This window comes from Hemicordylus capensis, chromosome 3 (assembly GCF_027244095.1).
Source record: "Hemicordylus capensis ecotype Gifberg chromosome 3, rHemCap1.1.pri, whole genome shotgun sequence".
NCBI classification, from domain to species: Eukaryota; Metazoa; Chordata; class Lepidosauria; order Squamata; family Cordylidae; genus Hemicordylus; species Hemicordylus capensis.
Window position 1 is genome coordinate 52830735 of NC_069659.1, and position 26914 is coordinate 52857648.

The 26914-nt window shown below is 45.2% G+C and overlaps 2 protein-coding genes across 11 annotated transcripts in view; one reads left to right on the top strand and one right to left on the bottom strand.

Annotated features, from left to right (window-relative positions):
- The window catches only part of CMSS1 (cms1 ribosomal small subunit homolog), a 308145-nt gene that overhangs the window by 88648 nt on the left and 192583 nt on the right, over positions 1-26914 (bottom strand). Inside the window, exon 1 of one of the 9 annotated variants that reach the window (XM_053308855.1) lies at positions 1184-1293. The exons of the other annotated variants lie outside the window; for them this stretch is intronic. The gene's annotated coding sequence lies outside the window, so the exon portion shown is untranslated. Of the gene's footprint in view, positions 1-1183; positions 1294-26914 lie in introns of those variants that run through there. 9 annotated transcript variants of the gene reach the window in all.
- FILIP1L (filamin A interacting protein 1 like) overlaps positions 1-26914 on the top strand; it is a 260129-nt gene that overhangs the window by 44860 nt on the left and 188355 nt on the right. The window lies entirely within an intron of this gene.

Consider the following 26914-nt stretch of genomic DNA (forward strand, 5'->3'; position numbering starts at 1 on the left):
TACACCATGCTGACTATCTTAAAAATAGTCCCTACCTATGCCTGTAAATTTGACTCAATTAAGTCAAAATAATCATACTGAAAATTAAATTGAACATTATACTGCATTAAGGAATTAAAATGTACTGCATTTTTGCCCTGGATTCTACAGGCACTGCATGTTTTGCACTCAATACACTGCCATCCCCTAAGGCCTTCACATTTGCTGTCAACTCCAGAACAATTTAAAACATAATGGAAGTCCTATAAAAAGGCAATATTTATAGATGAGGTTTATTTCCTGCTCCAGAAAACCGGAAGCTCTCTGACATTTCATAGTAGAGCAGCATCAGTGCTGACTATTCTCAAAGTTCACTTTTCTTCCCTCTCAGTGACACCAGAGCACTGTTCCCTCTAACAGGGATTCCCAGATGCTGTTCACTACAACTCCCAGCATTTTCAGCTGCAGCTGCATTTGGCTGGGGATTCTGGGAGCTGTAGTCAACAACATCTAAGAATCTCTGTTAGAGGTTTGCTTACTTTTGGAAATGATTCTTTCCCCCCTCACTCTTCCCCACTCAGTCAGTCACAGCCACCAGCAGAATCACAGACACAGAGTGATTTCATGCCCGATATCTCCCCATTTTACACACCCCATTGCCCCATATATGCATGCATCTCCCAACATTTTTGCTTACTTTCTGAAATTCTTTCTCCCCTCTTCCTCACTCAATCACAGCCACCAGCAGAATCACACACAGAGAGTGATTTTATGCCTGATATTTCCCCATTTCTGAGAAAGTCACTTCTCTCTCAGCCTAACCTACTTCACAGGGTTGTTGTGAGGAGAAACTTAAGTACATAGTACACCGCTCTGGGCTCCTTGGAGCAAGAGCAGGATATAAAATGTAAAATAAATAAATAAAATTTCACATCCCCCAAGAATTTCAGAAAGTAAGCAAAAATGGAGGGGGATGCATGCATATGGGGCCCCATTGCCCCATAAGCATGCATTCTCCTCCATTTTTGCTTACTTTCTGAAATTCTTTCTCCCCTCTTCGCCACTCAGTCACAGCCACCAGCAGAATCACAGACAGACTGATATCTCCCCATTTCACAGAACATCCCCCATATGCATGCACCCCACCCCCTCCATTTTTGCTTACTGATTGAAATATGAATGATTGAAATGATGCATTGCTTACTGTTTTGAAATGGATGAGACTGTGTGTGTGTGTGTGCTCTTGCTCCCCATGTCTCCTTTCTCCTCACTCTGACCTGAAGATCCTCACTCACATGACTGAGGTGAAGAGTGAGTCTGTGCAAGTACAGAGTGAGAGAGCAAGTGAGGAGGAAGCAGGAAGGTAGTAGTGGGAGGAGGCCGCCTCTTTCTAATGTTTTGATTAGTAAGGAGAGGGACCAGGTTCCCAATCCCAGCACTTGGGAGACATGACTGGAGGCTGAAATCATTTATTTCTGTAGTTAATAATAGCAGCAATTTGGAGGCACCATGTTCAAATTAAGCAACTACTTTGACTTGACTCAGAGGAGGGCAGCAAGGAGAATGAATGAAAGGAAGCCAAGGAGAATGAATGAAAGGAAGCCCGCTGCCCGGCATCCATTCCCCGCCCCTCCCCCTCTGCATGACTCACTCGATGGACTCTCTGAGCAGCACAGCAGCAACCTGCCTGGATGCAGAGATTGCCTGCCCTCTGCAAGAGAGAGAGTCAGGTGCTGGTGAAACGGAGGAAGAAGGGGGCCGGGGCTCAGGCAGGCTGGCGGAGGCGCCACTCACATTCTCAGAAGCAGGGCGCAAGCACAGTCACACACACAGGCTGCTGCGCTCTGCAAGAGAGGAAGGCGCTGCACGCTGGCTCGGCTGCTGGTACAACGGCTGCTGGTACAACGGAGGCAGGAGGGGGCTGGGGGCGCTCAGGCAGGCTGGCGGAGGTGCCGCTCTCACTCTCAGAAAGCAGCAGGGCGCACGCACACACAGGCTGCACCCTGCAAGAGAGGAAGGCGCTGCGCGCTGGTACAACGGAATGGAGGCAAGAGGGGACCGGGGCTCAGGCAGGCTGAAGGTGGAGGCGCCGGCGCCGCTCACACTCTTGGAAGGCAGGGCACACCAGGCAAGATTCCCTGGTGGCTGGCTGGCTGCACCCTGCAAGAGAAGAAGGCACTGCTGGGAGCTGCCAGTACAACGGAGGCAGGGAGGGGGCTGGAGCTGAGGGAGAAGGCGCCACTCACACTATCTCAGAGAAAGCAGCAGGGCGCGCACACACACACAGAGGCAAGATTTCCTGGTGTCTGTGCCCTGCAAGAGAGAGGCAGGTGCTGTGGAGACGGGAGGGCGCTCATACTCAGAGGGCCTCAGGGCACATCGGGCAAATGCTTTCCTGCCCGGCAGGCCAGTCTGAGCCTGGACTCAATTAATGTGTGTCTTGGGAATCCATAAGAATTATTAAAGGGGATTTAAACACTCTGCAGGCAACTTACCAAATGTTAAATGAAAAAGAACTGATAAAAATGTCCCATAGCACACCACTCAGGGTCATCAAAGTTTTGCTCTTTTGGAAAATAAGCAGATATATTTTAGAGGTATATATTGATCAAGCCTGTGGGCATGGCCTTCTTTTTGTCCTGCATCTCTACCAGAACATCATCTAGTGCCTCACCAAAGAGGGTGCCACCATTGAAAGGGGTGAAGGCCAGATTGGACTTAGATTTCGAGTCCATCTGCCAGCTCTTGAGCCATAGTGATCTGTGCAGCACCACGTTAGCTGCCATTGCCCTAGATGATGCTTGAATTGAGTCCAGGCTTGCATCTGCCATGAAGGCAGAGGCCTTTGCCAGTTTACTGAGTCCTTGTCTGAGCACCATCTGACCCAGCTCAAGCTTGATGAGGAGGTCCTTAACCCACAACACTGATGCCCGTGCCATGACGGAGGTGGCGGCTGAGGCTCTGATGGAGCCGGCCGACGCCTCATGGGCCTTGTGTAGGACAGCCTCCGCTTTTCTATCCTCCGGTCCCTTAAGTTGTTCATCTCCTTCCCTATTCACAATTGCCCCCAATACCAAGGCCACTATGGGTGGGTCTATTTTGGGCACTGCAATCTCCGCCATAGCCTCTTCGGGTAGGATATAGAACCTCTAGGGAATGAACTTGCGTGCCTGGTAGCTGCGGAATTAGCCCATTCAGCCCGCATGGTATTCCGGAACAGAGTCGGGAAGGGGACCATGGGGTGATGGTGCCCGGCTACAGGGAACACATCCGGTGCCAGCTGGCCTGCTGTGTCCTGTGCCTCTGGTTGAGGGGCTGCAGCGTTAATGACCATCTTAGCTTTGGATAACTTCACCTCATAAGTATCCTGAGAGAATAATCTCAGGATGGGACTTGAGCTCTAAAGGATCTCTTCCTCAGAGAGCTCCCCCTCCTCCTTATCCGACCCCTCAAGCTCACTGCGGCCCTCTGGATTAGAGATAGGTTCGGAAGGGTGTCTACTGCTAGAAGCATCGCTTGGCCTGAGTACTGCTGGTGTGGGGATGGTCCCCCCCCCCGCTCACACCCATTTGGCTTGCTTTAAAACTTCACCTGCCAGCATTGGTGCCCTCTGAGGGATGCCTGCGCCTTACTGTATGGCTGCGGGGGTTGCCCTCTCAGGGCTGTCCTTGGATGATGAGGAAGGGGATCTATTCTGTGCTCTCCCAGTTGTGGGCTGGGATAAAGTCTCTTCAGGGAGAATAGAGATTCTTCTCATCTCCCTAGCCACCACCTCCTTAATGGAGCATGAGAGTACTTTGGCGTTAGCCCTCATCTCTTTGGCCATCATTTCCTGCACCCATTGTGCTCTCTCCTGCAGTTGCTCTGAGTCCCCAAACATGACACTTACCTGGTGTCGAGTGGGGAGCAAGGAATGCTCATACCTGGGTTTGAAGTGACTCGCTTGGTGGTGCGGAATGCTCTGGACACAGGTTACTCTTGCCTGGGTGTCACTCTGGAATGGGCTTTGTATTCTGGCTGCTGGGTGTCTTCCGCAGGACTTCGCCCAGCCGCCTATCATCGCCTGATGCTAGGATGACAGGTCTATGGACTTCGCCCTGCTGCTGAATGCCCACGTTGTGGGGAAGGGTGGCCAGCCCCTGTACCCTTGTGTACAGGTCCTCCAGCCCCAATAGGGGCACCCAGGTATGCCCGCTGTTTGCCAAGCCATACAGCCCTTGCGAGCCTAAAGGGGCTGTCCCTGGTTGCTCCCCTGCTGTATATGGCACCAAAAAGCTGACCGGCAGGACAGTTTCCTTCCTGCATTCAGGTGCGCTCCAACCAGCAGGTGGCGCTGCATCGGCTGCCTCGCTGGCGGCCACAATGGCGGTGCCCTCAGCTTCGGGCAGTCCCACGCCCAGCAGGACAGGGGAAGCCTGGATGGCGGAGCTCACGCGGCCCGACAAAGAGCGTCTGGCCAAGGATGCCCCAGAGATGACCTCCGCCATAGTGGGGCCCCCTGTAGCGAGGTCCCAATTGGCGGTCATGGTGGCGGCTGCTGCAACAGCAGCAGGCTCCACCGAAGCCGTGGCGGTGGGGGACTCCAAGGCGGTGGCTTGCTCCACAGCGGGGAGCGAAATGGAGGTGGTTGCAATGGCGGCCGCCTCTGCTCTATCTCCAGACCACCTACCAACCTCCAGTAGCAATCCACATTGCTGTGGAAAGCCTGGTAAGGGGGGGGCATATGAGGAGGGGTGGACTGCGGGGGAGCCGGTTACCTCGCCCCTGGAATGGCCTGGTGTGGGTGGGAATGGGGGGGTGAGGGGGAGAGAGAGCTCACTCCCCCTGCCGGCCCGCCAACCACGTGTGCTCCCCGGTCTCCTGGAAGCCGCAGTGAGTTGATGCAGGCAGCCTGAACCAGGATTCTTTCACTCTGCTGCAGAGCAGGCAGAGTAGAATGACTCCTCCCCCCAGCTTTACTCTGAACCTCCTTTTTCTTCCCTTCTGGGGGGTTCTTTTTCTTCTTTCCCTGACCATGTGGGTCAGGGGATGAAGCATGTCAGGACCTCTTATGGTGTTTTTTCTTCACCGCCCTTTGATCCTCCCCACCAGTGCTCTCTGAGAGGGATCCCTGTAGGGTATCCCCTGTTGAGAAAGATCCATGCAAATTAGGGGGGGGGGCTCACCGACCGAAGAGAAAAGGTGGCCTGGGCAGGAGCTATTAAGGAGCTAAGACAGGAAGGATCTGGGGAAGTGCACCTGGGCATGCTGGGAGAAGGGGGCGGACCATCACTTATCTTAAGCATCTGAGATTTCCTGTCTATCTGGAGCAAGGAGCGGAAGACTACCCATTGTGAGCCGTGACCTCCTACTTCGAGAGAGAAAACCAGAATTCAAATCCCCACTCAGCCATGGAGCTCACTGGCTTACCACAGACAAGTCACAGTCCTTCAGCTAACAAATCTCACAGGGCTGTTGTGAGGATAAAATGGAAGGACAGATTCATGTACACATTCCTGAGCTCCTCAGAGGAAGGATGGCACATGATAACAATTAAACAATCCATCAAGATGTGATCCTACTGCTTTGATAATGTTGATAGTTATCACTTTGATAATCCTGCTCCTGTTGTACTTTCTACTGGACAAGGAAGTTCACACAATATGGAAGCAATGTAGAACCAATGAATTGGAAATATATATTTTGCATGAGAAAGAGGCAGTCTTGGGGACCAAGTTGTAAGTCACAGCTTGGGAGTTCGATTCTGTGCTAGGAAAGGATGGAGCAGAAGACATAACTGAAGAGGCAACGCAGATCAAGGCTCTGTTCTGTTATTCAGGCAAAGCCCAACTGCTTGATCAATGAGATTCATTCTGAGTTATACAAACATAATTGAAAACCAAAAAAAAAAAAAAACCTGAACAGTTTCCAGAAAGAAACCAGACACGAGGCTTAAGTTTTGTGTTAATATACCTCATGTCATAATATATATTGTAAACGTCCATGACAGTGCAAATGAAAAATCCAAACAAAATTATTGGTAACATCCTCTGTTCCCTACACAGCTGATAATTATCTTAAGTTCCATTTTGCATGCCATGTAGCTCAAAAAACATGCACTCCCTGTGTTAAAGGTAATTCCAAGCAAAGGATTTTTGTGAGTACCAAGCATGCTGACACTTCAAAAATACCGAACTGATTTTCAAAAGCCACACCCTTGCAATATCCTTCCATTTGGGGCATGATCTAAACTACCAAAAAGAGAAGTCTAAAATTTCTGGATATATTTTATAACGTATAAAATAAAAAGGACCCCACCCGCAGGCTTTATAATGACAACATGCTAAAAACCCACTTACCTTAACTATATAGGCACTCCTGTGCCTGTATAATATGCTTTCCTCATTTCTTTCCTTTAAAAAAACTCATAGAATTCATAATCCCTAAATGCCTGCCTGGTGGTGGTAATGGGCTGGATTAGAGATACGAAACTGAAGTTTAATCTAAATAAGATGGAGGTACTAACTGTGGGGGGTAGCAACCCAAGAGGTGGTTTAGATCTGCCTGTTCTGGAAGGGGTTACACTCCTCCTGAAAGATCAAGTATGTAGCTTGGGAATGTTCCTGGACCCAAAGTTCTCCCTGGTTTCTCAGGTTGAGGCAGTGGCCAGGAGCATTTATCATCAGCTTTGGCCAATACATCAGCTATGTCCATCTCTGGCAGTAAATGACCTTAAAACAATGGTACATAGGCTGGTAACCTCCAGGCTTGACTACTGTAATGCACTTTACATGGGACTGCCTTTGTACGTAGTCCAGAAACTACAATTGGTACAGAATGCAACAGCCAGATTAGTCTCCAGGACAACATAACACCAATTTTAAAAGAACTGCACTGGCTGCCGATATGTTTCCGGGTGAAATACAAAGTGTTGGTTATTATCTATAAAGGTATTACCCTAATGGCTTGGGCCCAGGGTTTTAAAGAGAGCACTTTCTTTGTCATGAATCCTGCCGCCTGTTAATCTTTTGGAGAGATCCGGCTACAGTTGTCGCCGGCTTGTCTGGTGGCAACTCGGGGCCGGGCTTTCTCTGTGTCTGCCCTGGGGCTTTGGAATATGCTTCCTGCTGAAATAAGAGCATCTCCTTCTCTAGCAGTTTTCCAGAAAACCCTCAGGACTCTCCTGTTCTTGCAAGCTTTTAATTAGAATTAATTTTAATAATTTGTTTTAATAACTTTTATGCAATTGTTTTTGTTGTGGAATTTAATTTGTGGATTTTAATCTGTAACCTTTCATATTGTTTTAAAGTTTGTACACTACCTAGAGATGTACATATCAGGCAGTTGAAAAATATGATAAATAAATAAATAATAATTGCAAAGTGGGAGGAGGAGAGCCATACTTTTCTAATTGTATTTGCTACTAAAGTTCCTGATCACATTAAAAGCAGCTTGCTATTTTGCCTCCCTAAATATAAAGCAGAAATACTAGCAACAAAAACAAAAACATACACATGCAGAATATGATTGCACAGAGGAAAAGTAAAAAATTACATATTAAAACAGATGATTGCACAGGGATCTATTTCTGCAAACTGAGTTCCATTGTTGATTTGGTTTTTAAATGGATGAATGAAAATTTTTAGACTATGCAAAGCCCTCTAGTGGAGAGACAATTTTACAGCTTCTATAACTACTCTTTTTGTACACCCAGTGGAAGGTTCTTTAATTAGTATTTGGTTTATTCCTAAAACACAATGGACTCCCTGATATTTGAAATGCTTTTGAAATGTCTCAGGTTCCCTTCAGAACCATTCTAGGGATTCTGCTGACTTCAAGAGAAACCTAGCTACCTACCTACATTTTTAAAATGTCATTGAGGCTCTCTAGACTCTGATTCTGCATGACTGGACAGGTGCAGCCACACAGTGTTCAGGCTTGCTGGAAACCATCCCAAGGCCCAACACCATACAGTGGCGTGACGGCTCGTGCCTGGGTGTCGAGACCCATCCAGGCCTCCCTGTCTCTGCATTGGGTTTGCTGGCCATGCCACTATCGCCTGCAGTTCTACGGGTGGGCCTGAGAGGCAAAGGGGTGGTCTTGCCACTGCTGAGGTCTGTCTGGGGATGGGTGAATCACTTGTACCGGGTGTGGCAAGCTCCTGACAGAATTGCTGCCTGACATCCAGAGCAGCCTATTGCACTCCACCTCCGCCCTTTGCTGTGGGCTTACAGTGCAGCCCAGGCAACCTTGCCCTTTTGCACAAGAGCACAAATACTTCGTAGAGTGTGGCTACACTCCAGAAGCACTGCTTAGAACAGAATCACATCCCTGACTATCATTAAATCAGATGCCAGAATTTTAATATGCTGCTTAATACCTGACATACAGGGAAAGCCTCAAGGAGCTGTGGAGGCAGTCATCCTGCCTGCACAGTACATAGTAATCAGTACCAAGTAATTTGCGTGAGAACAAAATCTGACATCACACAAAGCAAGGTAATTTGTTCCTTTACAGCATATTGGAACAAAATATTGATATTTTGCCCAATATAAAAAGCAAATAAGAATAAAATAAGAATAAAAACAAAAATAAAAACCCAACTCCACATATACACTGATGGGGTCTGAGCTGTTGGTGATTGACCAGGAGAGGGATCTTAGGGTCATGGTGGACAGCTTGTTGAAAGTGTCAACTAAGTGCACGGCAGCAGTGAAAAAGGTAAATTTCATGCTAGGGAACATTAAGAAGGAAGAAGGTGATTGAAAATAAAAATGCTAATTTTATAAAGCCCTTATACAAATCTATGTAGCGGCCACATTTGGAGTAGTGCGTACAGTACTGGTCACTATGTCTTAAGAAGGACATTGTAGAACTGGAAAAGGTGCAGAAGAGGGCAAGAAAGATGATCAGGGGCATGGAACCTTCCTTATGAGGCAAGGCTACAGTATCTGGGGCTTTTTAGTTTGGAAAAGAGGTGACTATGGAGAGACATGATAGCGGTGTATAAAATTATGCATGCAGTGGAGAGAGTGGTCAGAGAGAAATGTTTCTCCCTCTCTCACAACACTAGAACCAGAGGTCTTCCCATGAAACTGAAGGTCAGGAAATTTGAGGCTGACAAAAGGAAGTACTTTTTCACACAGTGCATAATTAAGCTGTGGGATTTTCTGCTATGGGGTGTGGTGTTAGCCATCAGGTTGGATGGCTTGAAAAGGGGCTTAGACAAATTTATGGAGAACAGGTCTATCAATGGCTACTAGTCTGGTGACTATAGGCAGCCTTTAGCCTGAGAGGCATCGCCTCAGAGGCATGATGCCTCTGAATACCAGTTGCAGGGGAGCAACAGCAAGAGAGAGGGCATGCCCTCACTTCTTGCCTGTGGGCTTCTCAGAGGCACCTGGTAGGCCACTCTGTGAAACAGGATGCTGGACTAGATGAGCCTTAAGCTTGATCCAGCAGGGCAGTTTTACTAAAAACTGCCAAGGAGATTTCCCCTTTTGGAAACTGTAATAGATGCACACTGGAAATTTTATGAATGAAACTAAACATCTCCAGATTTTAAAACTCACAGTACTCTAGATACAACTCTTTTGTGTGCTGCCTTTCATTCATGCCTCTTAACACTGATGCCCATATAGTTAAGGTAAGGTGTAAAAACTGCATGGTACCATGATAGCAGTCTTGCCTTGAACCACTCTCCTGGTCATCACTGGCAACCTAGAATTCACAATGGGGTGAGTGGTGTTAGAGGGGTTTTAAAAAAATCTTTTGTTGTACCTTTGCGGGCACCAGTGTCTTCAGCAGCAACTGAAATGCTGATTACTGTCAGAGGTGCAAAATTTTGTTCTATTGCACTGAGTGGCACACAGAGACTGAACTTTTAAGGGAAAAGGTGACCAAACAAACTTAATTAGCTATTATCTGGGAGATGCTTAATGTTTTTGCTGTATTTGTAGATTCTATGAGGTTATTTTATGTGTGGATCACTCAATTTTATTATTTTTCTCTTTTGCTTTGCTGGTCTATGACCATAATAAATTAACAAGCTCATGCTGTTCACAATTTTTAGCCTACTTTCCAGTAGGCTTATGAGATCACCCAGCATTTCATGTGTCTGTGTGTGTGTTTTCCCCACTGGACCAATACAAACCAAATCAGGTACAGTAGTAGGGACACATGGTGACACCTCAAAGGTGTAATTTGTGATGATGTCATCCATCCCAATGCAAGATAGCAGATGCGTAAACATTTGATGCACAAGTGGGCTAACTTGTGAACTGCCCGATTTGAACCAAATTTGCTACAGCTGTAGGGACACATATGGATGCCCCAATGGTTTCGTTTGTGATGATGTCATCCACCCTGACCCAAGATGAAGGACGTGTGAACTAGTGAGACACAAGTGCACTACCTTGTGGACTTTTGAACCAATTTGAACAAAATTTTGTTCAGTTGTAGTGAGTGACACACAGGGACACCTCAATGGTGTAGTTTGTAATTATGTCATCCTCCCTGATCCAAAATGGTGGACACATAAACATTTGAGGTGCAGGAGGTCTAACTTGTGGACCCTGATTTGAACCAAATTTAGTCCAGCAAAGAGGTTCCTTCTAACAGGGATTCTCAGATGTTGTTTACTACTCCCAGAATCTCCAACTGCAATGGTTTATGCTTGGGGATTATGGGAGTTGTATTCAACAACATCTAGGAATCCCTGTTAGAGGGAACACTGGTCCTGTTGTAGGGAAAGTGAAAGGAAAGTAGGCAGGTTAGTTCTTACTAGAACAACTTGTTTAATCTCTAGAATGTGTCAAGAAGTCACCCTTCGACACAGCACATGGTTGTTTCCTAATGCATTCTAGAGATTAGAAATGGTGAGCTTAAGGAACTGGCTACTGGGCATATTATCATTGCTTCAAACACTGATGAAGCTGCTGCCATCAAAAGAGGTGCAGCAAAAAGAGTGAAAAAAGGAAAAAGTTAAAGATATCCCCAAACAGGCAAGTACAAAATTTTTGTGAGTGGGTACATTTTGGGGGGTTTATTACAAGTTCTGGACGTTTAACTTGCCAGAAAATCCAAGCCAGTCACCCAAATTGTCTGACATTTTATACCGACTAAACAGGTAACAAGCACCACCATCTCTATAAATTGCATGCAAAAATGACAATATAGTAGTTCAAAAATGTTCACTTAAAAAAATGATTTTACTTGTCGTGACTCATATTCAAGTATAACATGCCCCTCCTTTTTAGTTTCCCTTTAAATGTCCAAAAATCATGTTGCTAGTGAAACATGTTTTATTTCTTTTGAAATAAGATTTGCCAGGTACTTCTCAAGACACTGGCCACATGTTATGCAGCCATTCATTGCTATAACGGAACTGCATCCCTGCATAGTGATGTTGCTATGAACTCAGCTGATGTCTTGCCGAGCAGTTCAGAATATGTGGGGTGAAGGCCGAGTGATTTTTGCTGATTCTTTGCCATCCATAGATATGTCCCTGAGGGCTATTCTTCCCATTTTGGCTTAGTCATTCTGCCTGACATTAAGTTGAGAAAAAATGTGTTTAAGCAGAAAATTCAACAGACACAACTTCCCAAACACTTGTAGAAACCCCTCTCATGAATTTCTGCCTGATGCATATCTATGAAGCAAGTGTTATCCCAAAATCTGTGACTATACAAAACCTTACAGAGTCTCGGAAAAAGCATGTCGATACAAAAAAGAGCCCCCCGAAACACAGATATATGTATTATGCCTTTATATTTTAAAGTACATTTATATTTGAGATTAAAACTCACCAGAATCACAAATCTGAATTTGTGCTTCATAAAAGGTGAGTAACATATGATATATGACCACTGAGAGAGGATATTCAGATACAGATCTGATCTGAAGCTGACCCAAATACTGAATGTTTAAAATCATTACATAGAAACACGGCGAGTGCGATTCTCCAGTATCAATGCCACTGATGAAGACCACTACGGTCAAAATGCATTTGGTGTAGGACAGTATTTGTGACAAGTTGGCGTAGGACTACATTTTGGACAATTACCTTCTTATGTTATGCCTTACCATGAGAAGACAAGTGACATGCGGACATTTCACTCTATAGTCGGAATATAGAAGCTTGTCTACTCACATGGCACTTTGAACTCCTTGTGGAATACCTTTTGTGGACTTTTTAATATATGCTTCATGGGTTCATAGATCGATCTAATTTTGTGAATTGTCTTGGTATATATATTTTAGCTGGATTTATACTGGTTGCATCTAGATTACGTTTAGATCATATATTACCTTTTATTAAGCACAAATTCAGGTTTTGACTTTAGTGAGTTTTAATCTCAAATATAAATATACTAAAAAACATAAAGACATTATTCATTTTGTTATCCCAAAATGCCACGAACTATAGTACATGTCTCTCTGTCTCTCCAAAAACGTAATAATTGTATTTACACATGTATTGTCATTAAAGCAGATTGCCTTCGCATTTTGGAAACTGTCCTAAGATTAGAAAATATTGGAAAACGATCTTAAACTTTATTAAGAATATGATAGGAAGTATAGTTAAAGGAAGCAATAAAATCAGATTTAGAATTGAGATTGCATTTATTGCCTGCAGCTAAACTACATAAAGCCTGCAACAGGGGAAAAACACAACTAATGGCCTTACTATGTCTAAAGTTGAAATAGAAAATGAGTACAGGAATTAATATACATAACAACATATGTAGAGAACTGGACAATCATTCAATGAACTGGAATGACAGATCTGGAGACAATATGGAACCCTATTCACTGGCTGACATCCTAACAAGGAAGCATCACAATGCCAAGAAGATGCACCTCTGATACAGAGAGCTTCCCGAGTACTGCAGTGCAGAAGGTGGGGGGAGCAATTTTCTTTTATCTCTACCTACCCCAGAAATGCCCTGCATCACCTCAGGGACACATTTTCAGGTGCCGCAGGACATTTTCAGGGAAGATTTTCCCCCACCCTCCTCAACTGCACAACTGGGAAAGCTCTTTGAAACACAAGCATGTCTTCCCAGCATGGCCATGTTCCTTTAGTTAGGATGTCTACCACTGTTTTCTCTCATAGTGATCTTTAATGTTCTTTTAAAATAAAATAAAAATGCTCAGTAACTATCTAAGGTGGTGGAAAATGTCAAATCAATTCAGAAGGCAGATATTTGGCATGAGATAAATATCGAGTTCCTTTCAAAAACCATTTCTGCTTCAGTACTTACATATTTATTAATTCATACATTGCAATAAGGCAAATAGCTTCAGTACCAGCACTCACATAGGGTGAGTTGTGATGATCTCATAAGGCAACCTAGAAGCACGTCTCTTGCCTTGTGTATCCTTCTAAAATGCTTGAGGGCATTGTGATGTGGATCTTTGGTGCGTATATATTGCTGCCTAAACATGTTTTGGATTTCTAGTCAATGACAAAAGTACATTAGCTCCTTTTGAGGTTTCAGCCAATATGGAAAGAGCTTGCTTTTTCCAGTTGTGGAAAAAGAGAGTTGCATAATGTGTTACAGTGCAACGTGTGTTGAAGAAGTGGTGTTTGTCATTACCAGAATGAAGCAAGCATCACATTTCAGCTTTTTGCAAACTGCACAGAAATGCTGCCTTTGATGCAAAATGCTGCAGGAGCAAAGATAACCAACTCATGGGCACTACAAAACTGATCTCTTAAAGGCTGAGAATGCTTTATTTGCTCACTCAGAAAGTCATCACAATATGGATAACACAAAGTGGGAGCACAAGCTCTCCTTCAAAATAGCAAATGACTGAATGGATTTTATTGATTAGTCAAATGACCATATCAAAACCACTAAAGTGTCATTTAATAATAAAAATAAATAATAAAATTAATAAAAGGGGAAAAGGCACAATTTACATACAGTCATCATATAAAATCACAAACTCCTTTTAAATAGAAATAAACAGCAGATCTCAATACAAAATAATAATCACAACCATTCCTCTAATCCTGACCCCCAATGCTGTATATGTATTTTTATTTATTTTTTACATTTATATCCCGCTCTTCCTCCAAGGAGCCCAGAGCGGTGTACTACATACTTGAGTTTCTTTTTCACAACAACGCTGTGAAGTAGGTTAGGCTGAGATAGAAGTGACTGGCCCAGAGTCACCCAACTAGTTTCATGGCTGAATGGGGATTTGAACTCGGGTCTCTCTGGTCCTAGTCCAGCAGTCTAACCATTACATCATGCTGGCCTGCAGTCAACATTTTGGCTAGTAAATGTGAACATGTGCAACCTTCCCCCACCACCCCGTGGGACCATCTTTTCCCCCCACCCTACCCTGGTTCCTGACACATATAGTCTCCTTTCCTCATTCACCTCCTTGCTGATGGTTGCATAGTATGTGGTGGGCCTTCATTTTCACAAGGACAGTACAATATAGATTGCTCCATACTTGGAGAATGAGAGGGTGGGACATATTCAAAGGCAGTGACATGAGAGACTGAGATAATGAGATACAACACAGTAAAGAATAAGGGATAGGTTTAATTGAGCTAATTATTGTGAATTCAGAGTAACAGGAGCCATACTGCAGCCACTCGAGTTTCCCACACAGCACCTGAAACCATGTGAACAAGCAGACTAGTAGCAACATCAGTGCCACCATCCCTCTGTTTTCTAGAATTCCCAAGCAGCTACGGAGGAGCAGTAATTCTATGCTTGTGAATAGAAAGCAACTACTGAAAACCACAGCTCCATGTATAGGTGCCATTTGAAAAAAAGGTTTTAAATGGCTATTTAAATCTACCTTTGTTGCCTTGTAGAAGCATGCATCCTATGAGTTAATAACCCACCACTAGTCAACAGGATCGCTCACATGACTGCCGGCAGGGTAGAAGTGCCAGGTGTGCTTTCAATTTTTGGTCATGTGCTTGCAAACATTAAGGTAGGTGGTAGGGAAAATAATCATGTGTGAGGCAGCAGCTGGGTAGGACGTGCATGCCATACCCAGATTCTTTCCTCAGCATTTTCCCCAGTAGGAGGAAAAGCCTTGAACACAATCATTCCCCGCCCCCTTCTCCTACCTAAATGTTTGCAAACACATGACAACCAATCAGGAGCTAATCTGGCTCTCATACCCAGGGTGGGTGCTCCTCCTTTGCTGCTGGCAGTTATGTGAATGAGCCTAACGTGTTTCAAGTGAACACAGTGCTAACAAATTCGGTCTTGTATGATATAGTACCCATATTTGTAATCGAGAGAAACCAGCCTCTTTGGTGATCTGTTTTGCTCATTGGTGAGTTCTCCATAATTTAAAAACATCCATCCTACTGTACTAACAGAAATGCACGATGTACATTTACTGAACTTGTAAGTTAAGGACAGAATACCATGGAGCTGAAACATTCTAAAAAACCATCATGATGCTATGTGCAAGAGGTCACAGCTGGCTGTTAATGCTGCCAGACCATGCATTCCATTAGCTACTGTCTCTGACACCCTGTCACTCCACAACCATGTTATGTCCCTTCCTGGACCAGTTGCCTGCTATATATCCTTTAACAGTTGTTCAGAGTTTCTGACTTCTGCCAAGTTTTGGTTTCCCCTTCACTGGTGGCAAACCCACAACAATGTCACAAAAGGACATGCATTACTACTTTGGATGTGCTCATGTGCATGAGATCAAAATATGGTTCTATCCAAAGCATGTTATGTTGTTGTCACCCATTGTCTTAACTCATATTTACAAAACGTTAAACACTCTAACTCTTGATCAAACACACTGCCACTGTTAGCAGCAAAAGCATCCTAATAGATCGTTACCTTGGTTTGTTCTCCATATACTCTTGCAATTTAAAAATACACCACCTCCTAAGTTACAACAATTAATTTTATCCTTGTTATAAAGCCATTTTGCATGAAAGATTGCTTTCCTGATCCTGGTGCCGACTGTTATGGATGGAAAAGCCTCTACTCAGTGTTACTGATGACTAATGGAAATTACTAAAATTGACTTTTAGGTTGATGTTTAACTTGGTTTCCAAAGCTGCTTGACCTCGTGGTCTATAAACTCAAACATATTCAGATTCCAGCCCCCACCCCCATATCAAGGACATATAAACTACTGCCATACACATATAAACAGGAAGATTTTTCCACAAAGGTCAGCTTCATCATCCCAACAGCTCCTAACTCTCCACAAAAGCAGACAGTCAGAAGAAATGACATTATTTTCATGGTTTTCTACAAATTATGACAACATTTCCTAACACATTGAGACAAACTGTTAACAAAAGGGTGAGTTAAACAGAGCCCTTGCTCTGTTTAACCCCTGCTAACTTGGCAAAGAGGCACCTTTTAATATGGTGATTATCTTTATTGAGCAGGGGGAGAGTAAGAGCCAGCGTGGTGTAGTGGTTAGAGTGCTGGACTAGGACCGGGGAGACCCGAGTTCAAATCCCCATTCAGCCATAATACTAGCTGGGTGACTCTGGGCCAGTCACTTCTCTCACAGCCTAGCCTACTTCACAGGGTTGTTGTGAAAGAGAAACTTAAGTATGTAGTACACTGCTCTGGGCTCCTTGGAGGAAGAGCGGGATATAAATGTAATAATAATAATAATAATAATAATAATAATAATAATAAATAGAAACTGAATAAATAAAATAAATAATAAAATAATAACAAGCAATGCAAAAGAGCCACAAGCAGGACTGAAAGCTTAGCTTAATGTGAATGCAAACTAAAAACCCAGACTAACCCATAAACTCCAAGAATATAAGGGCCACTGTAATGTTGGCACCCAGAAAACTATGGTTTACAAATGGTGAGCCAACCTTGAAAATCTGCACAACCTGTCCCCTCCCTCCTCCACTCAAGAAATCCTGAGTGAATTGATTCCTTTCTCCCTCTCCTTGTTCACATTAGCCATGTTTTAGTATTATTAGCAATAGTTCATGCTAACCAGGTTCCCAAACCATCAAATCCTGACTAGTGTTAAATATAGGATGGGTTCCAACAGTGCTCCAAATAGGCCCCTTTAATAATATGGGGGAGAAGCACATCTCTCCTCCACCCAGCACACCAGTGTCTAAACAGATGAAGCGGGGGAGGGGGTATTTAAACCACACACAGAGGGCAGTTTGAATGAGCTGCCCCCTGAGCAATTGGGTGATGGTGCCCTGGGTTGGGGGGAGACATGCATGCCCACATGACTCCCCTATGAGATTAAAGGAAGCCAGTCAGAGTATTGCCCAAATCAGCCCATTGTCAGGATCAGTGCACATGTAACAAAATATCTTAAGCAATGGTTAAGATAAAGAAGGGAAAGAAGAGTTGTGTTGGATTGGGGAGGGAAAGCACACTCCAAAGACTGGCTCCCAAACTGCAAATAATGATTTGTTATCTAGACCCTCAATCCTACCACTAATTTTCGGCACAGTCTAAAGTAGTAAAGGCCTGGGCTTAATGACCATCACAACTTAAGCTCCTAGAATTTCTTCTTGGCTTTAAAGTTTGAAAAAAGAATTTGCATCCATCATTAAGGAAGAACTCAGATGGCATCTTTGAGAGACTTGAAAATAAATGCAACTAACCCTGTGATAAATACATAGAAACCTGGACCAATCCTGTACTGGAAGAATGAACTGGATTTTTGGTGAACACATAGCAGCTCTTCAGCCGTGATTAGGCAGTCATTATCCTACCTCTGGCTAACCAAGGCCACCGTAAGAGATGCTACACATTTTATTGGGGGGGGGGTGAGTGAAATATTGTGCCGTCAAGTCCATGTCAACTCCTAATGATCACATTCCATGTGATTTCCTTGGTAGAATACAGGAGTGGTTAACCAGTGCCTCCTCCCACATAATATGAGATGGTGCCTTTCAGCACCTCCCTATATCACTGCTGCCCAATATAGGTGACTACAAATGCATTTACCAGGCACAGTCTGGGAAGCACACCAGTGGGGATTTGAACAGCCTCTGCTTCTCCACTGCATTATCACAGCTGATATTTTATATGGAAGCAGAAATTAATAGAGTTCTCCTGACAGATGCATATGTTGTCAGAGTCACTGACATGCTTAGTCTAGTCTGTATTATTATTAACAACATTTATACCCCACCCCTCCAGTACACTACTGTTTGGAGTGGCTCACAATCAAAAAAACAGAAACACAATATAAAATTAATAGACATTAAAAAAAAACAAATCTCAGTAAAAACCAAATTAAATTACAAGTTAAAAAATTAAAACCCACCAGATATAAGCTGCAACTAAAATATTTAAATGCCTCTCTAAAGAGATGGGTCTTTAGCAGTTTCTTTAAAACCGTGAAGCGGGGGGGGGGGGTGCATGGCGGAGCTCTTCCAGGACAGCATTCCAAAGTTGAGGGATCACAATTGAAAAGACCCTTTCTATAGTTCATTTCAACCAGATCTCTGATAATGGCAGGGCCTGTGATGCTGAATGGAGGGCCCTGAAAGGTTTGGATGGATGGATGCAGTCTGACAGATACCCAGCCCCAAAGCATGAAGGACAAAAATGTCAATAAAACTGAGATTAATTTGTTATACATTCTTTCCCCCCCTAAACATCTATGACTGAATATGAGCTCTGCAAAATTCAGAAGGTTTCGACATATTACAAACTTGAGATATTTCAAGGACAAAAGACACCATCTTTGTCTAATCTGATGCAAGGATACAAAGTCCCTCTTTTTCCACCCTTTAATAATTATTCTCACAGTATTATATCATTCAATACATCAGCAAACAATTCATGGAACAAAGAATTCAGTGTTTATACTTCCCACTGTATATTGTAGGACTAGATCAGCAAGCTGCAATATTGAAAAGCAAATAAATTTTTACATAAGTCTGTACTGATATGCTGGCTAATCATAATTTACTGACTACCGCTTCCACACAGGAAATTGGAGGACAGGAAATGAAAGTCTGTTAACAAGACACACAAATCTGTTAACAAGACACACAAGCCATTTAAATGTGAAGCTGTCCTGAAGTTCTTCAGCCAAAGCAAAGCATGTTTTCTGCAACATCTCACACCCACCACCACTATTGTCTTAATAATAAACGCAGTGTGCCATCAAGTTGACGTCGACTCCTGGCGACCACAGAGTCCTGTGGTTATCTTTAGTAGAATACAGGAGGAGTTTACCATTGCTGCCTCCAGCACAATATGAGATGATGCCTTTCAGCATCTTCCTATATCGTTGTTGCCCAATATAGGTGTTTCCCATAGTCTGGGAAACATACCAGCGGGGATTCAGACTGGCAATCTCTGGCTTGGTAGTCAAGCCATTTCCCCACTATGCCATTAGGTGGCCATCCTATATAATAAGATCCTTGGTGTCTGCGTCCGTATCTCTGACGATGGTTGGTGTCTGCGTCCGTGTCTCTGACGGGTGTTTTGGGCATGCGTGGTGCGCGTGCACAGAACACGCCGAGGGAGACACGGATGCAGACGCCGGCCACCATGTTAGTGCCGGCGGCACCGCGGAGGCCGGCAGCGAAAGGCCCGGCCGCGGAGGCCGCCGGCAGCGGGGAGGCCAGCGGCGAAAGGCCCGGCCCGGCCACGGAGGCCTGCGGCGGAGCGGAGGGTGGCGGCGAAGAGCCCGGCTGCAGAGGCCCGTGGTGGCGTGGAGGGCGGCGGGGAAGGGTCCGGCCGGGCCACAGAGGCCGGCGGAGGCTGGCGGCGAAGCGGAGGCTGGCAGAAAAGGGCCCAGGCGCGGAGGCCGGCGGCGGCCTGGCCGGAGACTGGGGCGGGGGGACAGAGGTGGCGGCAGGCCCGGCCCAGCCGCAGAGGCCACAGGCGGAGGCGGCCGACCCGGCCCAGAAAGGGGAGGTCGGCGGTGGCGGGGGCCCTGGCCCGGCTGGGGAGGTCGGCGGTGGCACGGAGGCTGGAGGCGGCTGGAGGGGGAATGGCAGTGGTGGGGCCCAGAGCGCACGACTCTTCTGGGTGGGGGGGGAAGGGAAGGGCAAGAGGGAGTGGGGAGGGCAGGAGGGACTGGGGCAGGAGGCTGACAGGGAGGGGAGGGTGAGAGAGAGGGGTGGGAGGGGGAGGGAGGGCAAAAGGGAGTGGGGCAGGAGGGTTAGGAAGAGAGGCAAGAGTGTGGGGCAGAAGGGAGGGAGGGAGAGTGGGGCAGGAGAGAGAAGGGAACAGCCAGCCCCAAAGAACAAGCCCATTAATATAATGGGCTAAAGAGGAGTGGGGCAGGGACAGGGGGAGGGGCAAGAGAGAGTCGGGAGGGGAGTGGCAAGAGGGAGTGGGGGAGGGGGAGGGGCAAGAGGGAGTGGGGGAAGGGGAAGGGCAAGAGGGAGTGGGGGAGTGGGTCAGGGGGGAGGTGGAAGGACAAGAGGGAGTCGGTCAGGGGGGAGGGGAAAGGCAAGAGGGAGTGGGCAGGGAGTGGGCAGGGAGGAGGAAGGGCAAGAGGGAGTGGGGCAGGGGGGAGGGAGAAGGGCAAGAGAGAGTGGGGCAGGGAGGAGGGGGGAGGGCAAGAGGGAGTAGGGCAGGGGGAGGGGGGAGGGTGAGAGGGGGAGGGGGAAGGGCAAGAGGGAGTGGGGCAGGGGGAAGGGAAGGGCAAGAGGGAGTGGGGCAGGGGGAAGGGAAGGGCAAGAGGGAGTGGGGCAGTGGGAGGGCAGGAGAGACGGGGCAGGAGGCTGACAGGGAGGGGAGGGTGAGAGAGAGGGGTGGGAGGGGGAGGGAGGGCAAAAGGGAGTGGGGTGGGAGGGAGGGGAAGAGAGGCAAGAGTGTGGGGCAGAAGGGAGGGAGGGAGAGTGGGGCAGTACTCTCGGAAAAGGGCCCCCACTCTCGGCCAGAGGAGGCGGTGGGCCCGGCCGGGTGGAGGAGGATGCGGTGCGGCCGAGACGACGGCGGAGCCGCGGCCTCGGCCAGAGGAGGCGGAGTTAGCTGGCCCCAAAGGTCTACTAGCGCCCGTTAATTTAACGGGCTTAAAGTTACTAGTGTCTTAATAATAGAACACCTAAATCCTATTCAGACATTGCATTGTACATATGTACAGCAGTGTTCCCTTTAAGGCATGAAGTGTTGCTGCCATGTGGTAGAAGGAAGAACATAGAATACATGGTGAGCTGGGAAAATAACCAGCAGACAGTGCCACTGACACAATGAACATGGGGAAGATGTGGGTGAATGATAGCACCCTGAGCAAAAGAAGAAGAAAAAGAACAAATCAGGGAATTGACTTGCTATCATACTATGCGGTCTCAGGCAAAAGGTGTTTGCCTGTCTGTCTGTCTTCCCAGCCCTTTCGCAGGGAATACCATAGTCAGGGATTCATGCTGGGATCTCTTGTATGCCAACTCTGTGCATGCTGTTCCATGGAGATACAGCTCCACATAATGCCCCTTGAGGCAATTTAAAGTCTAGGCCGCTGAGAAACTGGATATCATGGAAATGTGGAGGAGAGGCAAGAGTGGGAAGAGGGCTATTGCCTTTCCCATGGAAGAGTTCAAAATTAAGATTTCCATGTATGAAGGAGATTTTGAGTCACAAAAATGACAAACAATCCAATGCTACTCCCTCCCAGTACTTCCCCTTCTAAATAATCAGCATTTTTTCTCTTGTATCCATGGACCCACTCACTAAAAATAACTTTGTTTGGCCACAGAAATTAGTACTGGGAGCTCACACTGCAAAATAGTGTTCAACAAAATGTTATTCAAACAAAGTAAGGAATGTCTAACACAACATAACTCTGGAGCATTCGAAGAAAACAGTTTGTTTCTGATGAAGGAGGGATGACGCCACCAAGTCTCCCTGACAAACACAGAGCTCTGTGAGGAGGATGAAATGACATGTCTAAAAGGTTGTTCTATCTTTGTACTGAATGAAGGAAAGTATGTGAAGTTTGACCCTTTAGCTGCTGGATCAGAGATGGACTTGCTATGCGCAGTATTTGTTACCAAGGCTTAGTATTTGCTGGGCCCGATGGCACTGGCTCCCTCGCTAAACATATTCTCCACATTACATAACTCTTATTCCCATCCATACCACAATGGTATCTTGTTAAAGGCATCATCAAGATTTCCCAACAGGGAGTACAGGGAAATATGATCCACACAAGGATGAAGATAGAGGTCATTTGAGGTTGTCCCTCTAACCCCTATGATCTTCTTTAATGGCTGGGGAATTAAACTTGTTCTGAACATTCCCTCCAGCGTCTTTCCTCTGGCTCTTTGAAGAATCAGCCCAATTTTACATAGGAGCTAATTTTCAACTCCAGGGATGAGAAGTTTCCACCTATATATGGTGAGACAACCCTTCTCATCCACTCCAAATTTTACTACATAAACATACTGGGCAACATCCAGACTAAATCAGTCACAACTAAGTCCCACTGAAATTAATAGGATTCAAGTTAGTTATGACTAACTTATTTCAATTTCAATGGTGCTCAGTCATGACTATCTAGTGTGGATGTTGCCCATTAACAACAACATGAAGGCTGTTCATGGATTATCATAGAAAGAGAAACTGTATTGGGGAAATGAGCTGATGCAATGTAGAGCTGTGAGCTGGAGGTCCTTGGTCCAAATCTCAGCTCAACCAAGCATTCACTTTGTGGATCTTGGCAAGCTGTTATTTCTCACGTCCACATCATCTACGTATTGCATTACTTAAAACCTTCAAAGGAGCTATGTGTTATTCTGTAATACCCAGTAATATGGTTATCTTGGGCTGCTCAGATTGTTTTTGAAAAACACCAAGTTAGTGTTGGGGACACCCTGACCCCAACATTCAACCCAGAGCTACCAACCCAGAATTATATGGAACCCAGGCCTGAGTCTGATTCCATTTTATTAAGGAATCAATTAATGCCTGAATTCAGATGACCTAACCAGTACCCAGACCTCATGACTGCCTGGTAAATGATTTGTGAAGGCAGCGGGGGTGGGTGTGGGTAATCTAGCATTGTTTATCAGTGCTTGTGAAACTCACAAGAGACACAATGGGTCAGGCTTAATTACCAGTCTCACACTACTAAAATTAACTTGCTCTCCAGTAATCCCCTTACCTTGCTGACAGGATGCTTCTGTCTAAGTCAAATGTATTGATTAACTAGCCTCAAATATGTACCCCCTTTTTGATGTTACTTTAAACATTATTTTGTTATAATTACACACTAGATAGATGTACACAAGAAGTAATTTAATTGCTGTCTCACACAAATAAACCTAATTCTTTCACTAACTCCTCTGACTTTTAACACCTTCTGGGACCAGGCACCAGAAATATGGGGACAAGAAAAGATGCCATTTGCAGCTCAGAGATGCAGATTTGTTTTGGGCAAAATAAAACCGTCTCCTCCCCAGAATAGCAGCTAACAGAAGATGGGATTGAAATCTCCCTGGACTGAGTTAATATCCTGATAATTAAAAGACAATATCCAGAGGCTAACAGGAATGAACACCTTTTGTGATCCAGGAGACTCAAATGGACATCAAAAGATGGAACCACTATAAGAAGGGAGTATCTGCACATGGCAGGCAGCAATCTTTGCCTAACAAGCAATACTTGCTCAAGAGCCATCTCAGAGTTTGCTGCTAAAGCTGTGGGGCAACAAGCAAGAACTCTTTCCATGGACAGGAACTGTCTGTGACTTCTGCTGCGCAATGAGAAGTCAAGACTTCCCCAGCCATGGTGCTCTCACTCTCCACCTTGCTCTGAGCAAACTACCACCAGCCTGTTTGACTGCTAGAAGCTTGCATCGCTTCCAAGCTTGTGTTCTCCAGTGCCAGCATCTCCTCTGCAGCTAAAGCTTCACCACTCTCAAGCCTCTGACCCTGATAATATGCTGCTTCCACAAACCTTGGATCCCTCCATCCTTCCCCCTTCTTCTCCTCCCTCTTCCCTCTACTAATTCCTGATCTCCCAAATCATGCCATTCCTCAACCTTCCTTATCCCGCCCTTTCCATCTATATCTGAATTATATTAGGCTCTAGCAAGATTTAATACACACATATATGATAGTTAGGAACATTGGGTTAACGCTGTTGCTAGCTATGATTGAAATACTGATTGATTGTTCTGTTTTCTGCTCAGATTAGATTGATGCTGTTATCTATATTATTAATTTTCCAAGACGGACGCAGAAAGGAGGTGACTGGCTGACAGAGGGGGAGGAGGTGATTGGCTGACAGAGGCGGAGTCTCGGAGAGAGGAGAGAGTTCCGGAGCAACAGGGAGTTTTGCGGGCAGCTGGAAAGTAGTTTGAAAGTTGGTTAGGGGGCAGGGAGCTCGGAGGTTGGGGCAGCTTTGTGAGCTGGACAGTTGAATCTGGGGGCTGTGGGTGGCAGTCGGTTGGATGAGCTGCACCATAAAGTGGCAGGGAGCAGGTGACAGTCCCTGGTAGTGGCAGGGGGAAGCAAGGACTTCAAGACAGAGATAGAAAGACAGAGGTCGGCGAGTGAGCGAGTTGCGGGGGGTGGCAAGAGCGAGCAAGTGAGCTGTGGGGGGCAGCAAGAGCGAGCGAGCGAGCTGCGGGGGGTGGCAAGAGCGAGCGAGAGTGTTGGGGGGGATGCCACAGGCTCAGTGCACAACTATATAGATGCTCTGTGCAGGGTCAGCTAGTTCCTTTATATTCAATAAAGCTCATTGAATTATTTAGGAGTGTTTTGGCCTTCTTTCTACCTTTGGGCCCAGACTATACATGGTCACCATATAAAAGAACTGGTCACTTTGTGACACTTATGAAACAAGCCTGATTTCATATGCTAGCTCCTGAGCATATCTAGTATACAAATCAGGCTTGGTTCACAACATATAGTCAGGTCAATGTTTTGAATAGCACTGTTAGAAATACTGCTCCTTGCCTGCCAAAATGTAGACTAGAATGTACTACAGAGGATGGCACTTTGTTTCAGAATTAGTACCCTTGCCATTAAATGGGATGGTAACTCAGGGGCATCAAGACTGCAATACAACTAGGGGATAAGTTGAATAGCTTTGGAGCAGGACACGCATCAGACTGAGGAACCGAGATAGGTTTGAAGTGACAAAGGCTATGATGAAGCAACATGTGTGTCCTCCACAAAGGTGGAGGGAGGAAGTATCACTGTTTAGGGAACAGAGATGAAGGTCAATCAACTTGGGTTCAGCTGGGACCATTAATTCTTGCCATCATAATTGTATTATAAAATGGAAGGTAAATATAGTCATGGTGTGTGTTTTTAGTACAGGATCAGAATGTTTCATTCTCAGTGCTGAAATTCTCTAGAGAGAAAGTAGTTTATTCTGAAGTCTCATTCTGCTTATAGCCAAATATGGTAGGGTTTTGCAACATCTACAGTGACCCAATGGGAACTTCAATAAACTTACCAAATTATTTTCAAGCAGATGCCAAATAGCTCTTCAAGACTGGCTGCTTTCCTTCCTACTAACTTTGGCCTGGAGCTGGCAATAAACAGATTAAAGTCTTTACAACCTACTGCCAGTATAAAATTAATGAGGCAAACTTAAAATGGCAATAAAGCTACAAGATGTGCCAGGTGAGAATTCCGACACACATTTGTGGAGCAAGAGATTGTCCTAGTTTTGATTTGCTTGCCTTTTGTTTGTTTGTATGGTGCCATGACTGTATAGGTACTTTACAGAAATAATTTGATTACAAAGGCAGGTGCCTGCCTTGAGCAGCATACCATCTAAATGTCAGCAGAGAGAAGAGATGAGGTGAGGTAAGGGGGAGAAAGAGGTACAAATAAAATCACATGTATTAAGGATTAATTACAGTAGGGAATGAGGACTATGGAGTTAAACCCAAGGCACCATAGAGGAGGTGGTCTTGGAGAAGGCTTTGGAGGAAAAAAGGTGGAACACAGACCAAAGTCTTCACTGGCAGGGTGGGGGTGGGGTCTTCCTGGCACAACAAACAGGGAAGCGGAATAGGCACAGTATAACTTATCACCCAAATGTTCAAAAGATGCACTCCCAAATATCTTGCCTTGGCCTACTCTTGGTAAACTTGGGTTGCATTCATATTTACATATGCAGACAAAATTAGGTATTCATTTAGGAGTTATTCAGAATTGCCAGAGGGGGGAAAAAGGTGGACTAAAATGTATACATTACACAGTACAAAGGTGAACCCGCTCATTAGTAACCTATGATAAATGAGCAAGTCACTTTAAAATGAGCATGAATTTTTAAAAATCAGTCCCTGAAATCATATGGTTTCTCTACACCACAAACAGCAATGCTTTCTGTATAATATTGAATAATAGTAATAATTATCATTTGTATAGCAATTTACATTAATTATCCTACACATTAACTATAGCACTTTACACTAATTATCTTATAATCCTTATAACAATCCTGTGAGACAAGTAAGCATTATTATATCCAAGTTGCAATTGGGAAACTGAGGCTGAGAGGGGGCAGTTTGCCTAAGGTCACTTAGCAGCTTCATGGCAAAGGAGAGATTCAGATGGTTGATTTACAGCTCTGTGTTTGAGACACTAGCTCTGCAAGTCCAACATCTAGGCAAAACACTAAGGGCCAGAGCACGTGATTAAAGCAATGTCCAGAAACCAGTAAATCCAACATTCTTGCAATGCAAACACTTCTGCAGAGCACGTCATGAGAACCTGGAAAATAGCTGGCAATCTACAGCTGGCAGAGTGCCAACCTGACATTAACCCAGGGTTGACAGCCCAAGTTCAAATCTAAGATTACTCATCCTGGGTGAATGCTAGGTTGGCATGCTGCCAACCAGAGATTGCCAACTTTTTCTTGGTTCTTAAGGCATGCTCTGTGGAAGCGTGCACAACACAAGAATTTACCAGTTACCAGACACTGCCTTCATTATGCAAGCCAGTCCTTTAAAAAAAAAAAAAAAAGCCATATGCACGGCTCTGCTGGGCCTCCAAAACTCCCTGACAGTTGCACAAATG